At 35.5% G+C, this 8160-nt stretch overlaps 1 long non-coding RNA gene across 1 annotated transcript in view; it reads right to left on the bottom strand.

Annotated features, from left to right (window-relative positions):
• LOC145260348 (uncharacterized) overlaps positions 1 to 3894 on the bottom strand; it is a 139089-nt gene extending 135195 nt beyond the window's left edge. The window contains exon 1 of the long non-coding RNA XR_013864277.1: positions 3794 to 3894. This is a non-coding gene — a long non-coding RNA (uncharacterized LOC145260348). The remainder of the gene's footprint in view (positions 1 to 3793) is intronic.
• Positions 3895 to 8160: the final 4266 nt, after the last annotated feature.

The following is an 8160-nucleotide window of genomic DNA, read 5'->3' on the forward strand; positions in this document are numbered from 1 at the left end:
TTTACTATAGAATTTTTAGTGTGGGAACATAGGATTTAATGCCTGCTTTAATCCATTTTTTTCGTCTGTGTACTGAAATAAATAGTACTAGGAGATAACTAGTTTTACTGCGTATGGCGTCTCTGGATACCCGACCAGCCCGATTGCAGTATCTCGTCGTTTTGTGTAACGGCGCTTCGGTTTTGTATCGTGAATTTATTGTGATATTGAACATTCAAACAAGTGATCAGCATTCCATAGTAGGCTATAGGTATCTCTTCACACAAGCCTCATGTAGTGTTGTCAAGAATAGGTCGAGAAGTGATGCTTGCTGATCTTCACAATCTGCGAGGCGAGTCGGGATAGTCGAGGTTTCTGAAATGAAATTTGTAATATAAAACCATGTGTGTTGTTACCAACTATGCCTTGCTAACAAGCTAATCTTTGTGGTGGACATTGAAGTCCCTAAATACATGGATTCGATCACTAGAATCTAAGGAAAGTGTTGTGTCTACATTATCAGACGTAGTTGTGTAGAATACGATCTTAGGTAGGAGAACGATGTTATATAAGGGTTATTAAAAGCACAGTGACGTCATATCACGTGATTCTAAACTCCTTCAATTTGATTTGTTCTTATGTTTTATTTGTCAGAATCAAAACTATCAATGACAAAAAAAAAACAAGAAATGTTTAAAATATTTTGCAAGACTACTGTTATTATTTTTATTATTCTATTTTTTTTTTTTTAGGAAATGACTGGTTTGAGGAATTTATATGCAGGAAAAATGTCCGAATCTAAAACATGAAATAGGAAAAATTGAAAGGGAAAGGGTACTTAATTAAAAAAATATTCGATATCAAAAAACATGAACAATTGCAATCAGATTACGAAACGTCTTCAATATTTACTTACAAATTCAAAAAAGCGATTTGCATGGGAACCGAATATTCTCACGCATGCGTATACGAATGATAGCAATGCTACACTGCTTTGTTTTGTTTTTTGTTAATTGTTGTAGGCGTAAATTTATGGAGGAAAATTTTAAGGCATTCGTCTGATTATTTCTTTTTATCTAGCATGGGCGAAGTTGGACATTATTTAAAAAAATGTTCAAGTTCGTGGAATTTTCCAGAATATATGTTGGCATATAGTTCATGCCCGTGGAATTTCCCACAATCTATGTTAGCGTGTAGTTTATATTTGTGGAAATTTTCTAGGTCGGTATTTAATTCATGTCCGTGAATTTTCCCAGAATGTATGTTGCTATAAAATTCATGTTCGTGGAATTTTCCACACTATATGTCGGCATGTAGTTCATGTTGACATTTTGTTTTTTTGTTTCATGCTGATGATGGTGTATTTAGCTACAAGATATAGTTATAACCAAAACTCAACTTTCAGATTTTACAATGAGTAAATCTCGGAAAAATATTTCTTCTTTGAACGGAATAAAATTTTTGCGTTGGTGTAATTAAATTAACAACTGTTAGTTATGTTGTTATTCGCTATTTTTTTTTTTTTTTTTTTTTTTTTTTTTTGCCAAAGCGATTAATGTCTTCTGAGAATACAATTAAAAAAATATGCTACCGTTTGTCATAATGATCCAACGATAATTAGTGTAAGATGTTCTTTGTCTCCTGGAGTCGAACATCTGCTTTGCATTCGCCCAAATATAATCAGATAGTCATTCTAAATACTATTTAATCGGCGGTTATAACGAAACTGTTTTTGTGGGCAAACTACGCACACGAACAAAGATTGTTTCTGCTGATTAAAAAAAAACTTTCGATATTGATTTTACATAACAAATGGTGGTTTTCCTTTCTCCTTTTTTTTAATCTTTAATTTGATTCCTTGACCGAATTTGCTAAATAAATTTCATTGAATGTTTGCATAAATTGAGTTTGTCATTCATGGACATTGCTGGTCCTCTTCATATATACTTCAACAGTTGCTAGCATTTCTTCTCTCCTATACGTACATTGCTGATCGTGACTGGAATATTTCTTTGACTGAAAAAGCATCTGTATTTATGCTGCCATTTTATTATTTTTTGTGTGTACTTGAAACTACGTTTGTCTTTTTCAACAATGACTTTATACTAAAGATTAAGTGTACATACTCATTTGAGATCTTTTTTACGCGTTTTAACTATAGTTTGCAGTTGATTGAATTATATTCTTGCTTGATTCGTATCCAGCTATATAGCATTTTTGTCTGCCGTTATTGTTGGTATTGTTGTTGGTTGGTTCCATATTTGAACAGTTGTTAGTCGTGAATCTGTTTTAGTAGCACAAAAAGATGATGCATTCGAAGTCGCACGTCATCAATATATATTGATAGGAAGGGACACGTATATTTTGTATATGGTAATGTATTGATTGGGTGATTGATCGTATGTTTGAATAATAACTCGTGTCATTTGAACACAGAATCGATATTTTGTAAGAGATATCTTTCTGTAAATGGAAGATGGCTTCCCCTCTTCCCTCATAAATGCCTCATTCGGTGAACATACACTGTGTCACGCGTTTTAAGTTTACACTTGTGAGTATAATTGTCATAAATTCACGGTTTGATTGTTGCCGTAATTAACAATAGAAATAACACAAAAGCAGGTCTTCTTACTTTCAAACGAACAGCTGGAAATTCACACACAAACATTCGGAGATTCGTATATGCATGCTTGGAGATTCCCATACGAACATAAATATTCATACTGTGAAGGTTAGTGTTATCGAAGACAAACTAAAATTTATATTTTGGTCGGATATCGTTTTGCCTCTACGTACGTTTCGTGAATGAAATATAATGATGTCGACGGAGGGTGGGGCATCGTTCGTAATGGTTCTGAACCGATAAGAGTGCGGAGGAAAACATAACTCGATATTTAACGGAAACGAAATGTATTATAAAGAAAAGCGAATACAACAAATAAAATATGTGGTTATACGTCAGTCCGACTGCCAAGTGTGCATGCCTTGATGAATTGTAAACAACGTTGAGAGACATATTCTTCCGGTCTTTAGAATAAGTGGAAGAGTTCATTATTATCTGTAAGGTGGAAACAACAACAATAACATTTAACACATATATACGTTAGTTCAAAGTTCACTGATCTGTTCACATAACTTTTTAGACGACAGAACACCATATCTTGTTTCTTAATCAATCATATTTCTTTTTTGCATTATTTTTTTCTGCACAACATTAAAACTTTTTTCTGAACTTTTTTATTTCTTATTCAATCAGCTTTTTCTCGAATCCATCTTTTTCGATCTTTTGCTCCAAAATCAAAAACTCAACTCCGGAAAAAACAAGTATTATCGTCTGCTGCTTCCAATTTTCCTTCCTTTTCTCTTCTTTTTCACACTATTCTACCTCTTCTCTCTCCCTTATTACTGTTCTATTAAGCCCAGACGGCGACTGATGAAAAAGAAAAAGGAAAAAGAGAAAGGAAGAAACCAAACTATGAAAACAGTCACCGTGAATGCCGCACAGCCACCACCTTTTGCTTGTCTAGTGATATGAAAAAAAAAGACAGAAAGAAAGAAACAGACAGCGTGATCTAATGTGACCGTCTTACCTTCCTCCTCTCTCCTACTTGCTCAATTACTGTAACGTTAGTACACATCGAAACCTTTTTTATTTATATTCCAATTCCTTTTGTTTTATTATTATTATTATTATTATTATTATTATTATTATTGTTTTTGTTGTTGTTGTTGTTGTGTCTGCACAAATAATTAACAAGAACATGGAAAGGTATAACAATAATATATTAGGAAGAAAAGTTATATACATATTTACATGTCTTCAGATATACTTCAGTTGGAGATATTCCGGCAGGTGGCGTGTTGCATGTCTTACTGGAGGCAACATAGGCGTCTTGCCTATTTGGCGACCGTTGCAGAACTTCCCAGGTATTGGTGATTGATACCTTTATATATCTCACTCACCCACCTATGTTAATTAGTGGGCGTTTCCACAACACCCCTCTCCCAAGATTTGAAGTCGTGTAGATTTCAATATCTTTTTCTCTTGGGATTCATTATAATTGGTTCTGTAAACTTTCTTTTCCTTCCCGATCTTCTCGGTTCGGGCATCGTTTGTGGTGGTTCGATATCAAACGCTTCGTATAGTATATCAATTGGATCTTTCTTTTCATCAGGTTTGTCATGTTCGTTGTCTTTTATATGACGTTTTCTCAATTGATTTTGATGTATTTTGTGTATCCCTTTTGGACCTTTTATCATGTAGACCAAGTCGCCGATACATTTATCTACCGTACCAAACTCCCAAATATGAAATATTATTTTTCATACATTTAAAATATACACGATCACCAGGTTTAAACCTTTTACGTGATGTGTGCGTAGTTTGATGGATGATTGCTTGCTTTGGTATTAATTTATACAAATGGTGATTTTATTTTTCTAGCAAACATTAATTCTGCTGGCGATAATTTCGACTGCGTATTTGGGTTCTTAGTTATCCTGTATATTTGTAGGAATTTTTGTAATGTTTTATCCGTCGGGGTCCCTATTGATTTTCTAAGTGCACGCTTTATCGTGTCTACGAACCTTTCCGCTAATCCATTTGATCTAGGATGGAACGGTGGTGTAGTTATGTTTTACCTGAAAAGTGTCACAAAAGTCCTTGAAATCACTTGATGTAAATTGTGTTCGGTTATCTGTGACTATAATGTCTGGCACATCAAAAACGTGCAAATATTTCATGCAGAAAACTTATTGTGTTTCGTCGGGCTCTTGAAACGCTTTACTTCAGGCCATCTGGAAAAACTGTCTACTACGATTAGGTAGTATTGTCCTTCGGTCGGTCCAGCAAAGTCTAGATGAATGCGTGACCATGGATGGTCAGTTTTTTTCCAAGGTTGATGGACTATCGGTGGTGCCTTTGCGGCTAACGCACAACCTTTACACTTGTTTACTGTTAGTGCAATATCCACATCCATGTTACGCCAGTAAACGTAACTACACATAAGTGCCTTCATCATATTTATACCCGGGTGTCCTGTATGAAAATCACTTAAGATCTTTTTCTGCAAGTTTTTCGGGATAACAACTCTTTCACTATACAATAAAACATCATTGCATACAGAAAATATGCTTTGCGTTTTTTCATCATTTTCCCTTGTTTTTTTCTTTATGTCTGTGACGACATCGTCATTTTCAGCCTCCCTTTTTTATATCGGTTAACGTAACTGGTAATTCTTTTATTATATTCGCCATCATGTTTTTTCCTCATAATTGGAACGTATAGCTGCAATTACTGACTCTTCAAGGGTTTCCTCCATTTTCGGTATAAGCCTTGACAGGCCATCCGCATGACCTATTTTTTCCGAACCCAGATGTTTTATTTGAAAGTCATAATTTAGCAAGACCGTACCCCCAACGAAGTAGGCGATTTGCCATATATACTGGCAAGCCCTTTTTTGAGCCGAAGATTGTCACTAGGGGCTTGTGATCTGTTTCTAGTATCAAGTGTCTCCCGTACAGGTAACGGTGGAATTTCATCACCGCGAAAATAATGCTTAACCCCTCTTTTTCTATTTGAGAGTAAGCCTTTTCTGCCGGAAGTAGTGTCCTTGAGGCGTGAGCTATAGGTTTCTTCGATCCATCTGGCAGGATATGCTGTATACATGCTCCTATACCATACGAGCTTGCGTCGCTTGCAACACTTATTTCTAATTTTGGGTCGTAATAGTTTAAAAATAGATCGGACGTCAGCGTCTTTTTAATTTTCTCAAATGCGTCTTGACATTCTTTTGTCCACATCCATGGTGTTTCTTTCTTTAATAACTCGTTAAGCGGAGCTCTTAGGTCGTGCATTCTTTTGATAAATACTTGGTAGTAGTTTGCGAGACCTAAGAAACTCTGTAGAGTCGTCACGTTATGTGGTGTCGACATGCTTTTAATTGCTGTCGATCTTTCCGGGTCTCGGCGTCGACCGTCTTTATTTATTATTTGCCCTAAATATTTGATTTCGTCTAAACAAAATTCGCATTTGTTTTCTTTCACCTTAAATCCGTATTCGTTTATTCTTGTGAATACTACTTTTAGCTGCTCTTGGTGTTCATTTATGGACGCGCTCCTGATGATTATGTCATCCGGGTATGCACAAACACAATCTATTCCGTTCAGCATTGTATCCATTGCTTGTTGGAAAATTGACGACGCGACTTTGATCACCAAGGGTAGACGGTTGTATTTGAACAACCCTTTGTGCGTGTTAATGCATAATATCTTTGAGTATTCTTCTTCCATCGGAATTTGTAAATAGGCGGCGGACAAATCTTTTTTTTTTTTAATTTCCCACCATTTAGTTTGGCAAATATCTCCCCAGGGCTTGGTAAAAGGTAGTGGTGATCTTTTAATTCATCGTTTAGGCCCGTACAAAAGTCTGCACAGACTCGAATTTGTTCCGACTTTTTTCACGTACACCATAGAGGCTGCCCAGATGCTAGTTTCGATTTTGGATACAATGCCTGTTTTATTTTAGTCTATCTAGCTCGCTATTTATTTCGTCTAAACCGGCGAACGGTACGTTCCGTTTTTTCTTAAACACAGGTGTTGCATCCTTTTTTTTAGCTCGAACGAAGCCTTAAATTTATTGCATCTTCCCAGTCCAGTAGTAAATATTTCTGGGAATTTCTTTTTTAGATCGTTTTTAATATTTTCTGATGTTGGGATGCAACTGGTTATTTTTCTACAAAAAGCGTTCATTGGTTTATCCCAAAGATTGAATTTTTCAATCCAGTCAATTCCCAATAAGTTTTCGCTTCCTTTAATTACGAAGATTTTCAATTTCTTCGTTGTGCCATTTAAATTAATGGGCAGGATGACCTCTCCTTCGAATTTTATTTCGCCTTCTGTCACTGTTCATGCACCTTTACTTGACTTTTGAAGAGTCGGTTTACCCAGCTTTTTCCAAGTGTTGACGTTTATTAACGACAAATCCGATCCAGAGTCAAGCTGAAATTTCACTTGTTTGTCGAAAATATTTACTGATACATATTTTCGTAAATTATTTTTCCCTCTGTCGTTTGTTCTCATTTTGGTGTACTCTATTTTTTGTTCTGCAGCAAACACTCTTATGCCCAACTTTATCGCAATTGTAGCACCTGATATTTTTGTAAGGACAATCCTTTTCCAAATGTTTTTCATCACATCTTCTGCAATTATTACCTGATACTGTCTTTTTATAATTCCTTTGATTATTATCGTAATTTCGTTTTCTGTAGTTATTATATTGACTATTATCGTAATTTCGTTTTCTGTGGTTATTATAATTTGAGTATTTAGAATTTTAGTATTTTTTGGAATTTTGACTAATCTCAAAATTTCTTTGAACTGAGTTTCTGAAAGGTTTTTTAATCTTCCTAGTGCACGCCACCCCTGCTTCTTCTATATCCCTGGAATCTTTTTTTAGTGATACTGCCCTTTGGCAATCTGCTAATTTCTGCAATGTCAGGCCTTGTTCTGTCTCTAATTTTGAGAGAACATGACTTCGGATCTCTGAATTTTTTGTGGATACTAGACCCTGTACAAAGATTAAACATTTGAAAGCATCCACCGTGAGTTCCGATAATTTGAAGTTGTCGCAGTTTTTGTTTACTACTGACGCGTATGTCAGGTAGTCCTGCTCATCAGTTTTCTTAAGATTCATACATGACCATCTATTGCGGAAAAGAAATATGTTCGGTCCGAATAACTCCTTAAGAAGCTTTACGGTATCAGCAAAATCTAACTGATTCGTTCTCTTTGGCAATATGAAATCAACAAATTTGCAATGTTCACTGGTACCAAGCTTTCGAAATAATAAACTTACTTTCTTTCCAATTGGCCAGTTTTCGCAGTCTGTTTCGAAAATATCTTCATACCTCTTGAAGTATGCATCAAAAGTTTTATCCTCTTCCGGTAGGCTATGCTGTTGACAATTGTTGTGTTGGAGAAGGTTGTATTACTTTCTTGTATGGAATTAGCTATTAATCTTTCTAGCAATTCTTTCTGTTCAAGTTGCATCTGCGCGAACATTTCTTCCTGCCTTTCTAGGCATTTTATGAGTCGTTCATTTTGTCTTTCGTCTCTTTCTGCGTGTAATGCTTGCTGTTCTTTTTGTAGGAGCTGCTGATTCTGCATGAACTGTGTCCTTAT

The sequence above is a fragment of the Euprymna scolopes genome, chromosome 36, assembly GCF_053919585.1.
Source record: "Euprymna scolopes isolate OS-2025 chromosome 36, ASM5391958v1, whole genome shotgun sequence".
Taxonomy (NCBI): domain Eukaryota; kingdom Metazoa; phylum Mollusca; class Cephalopoda; order Sepiida; family Sepiolidae; genus Euprymna; species Euprymna scolopes.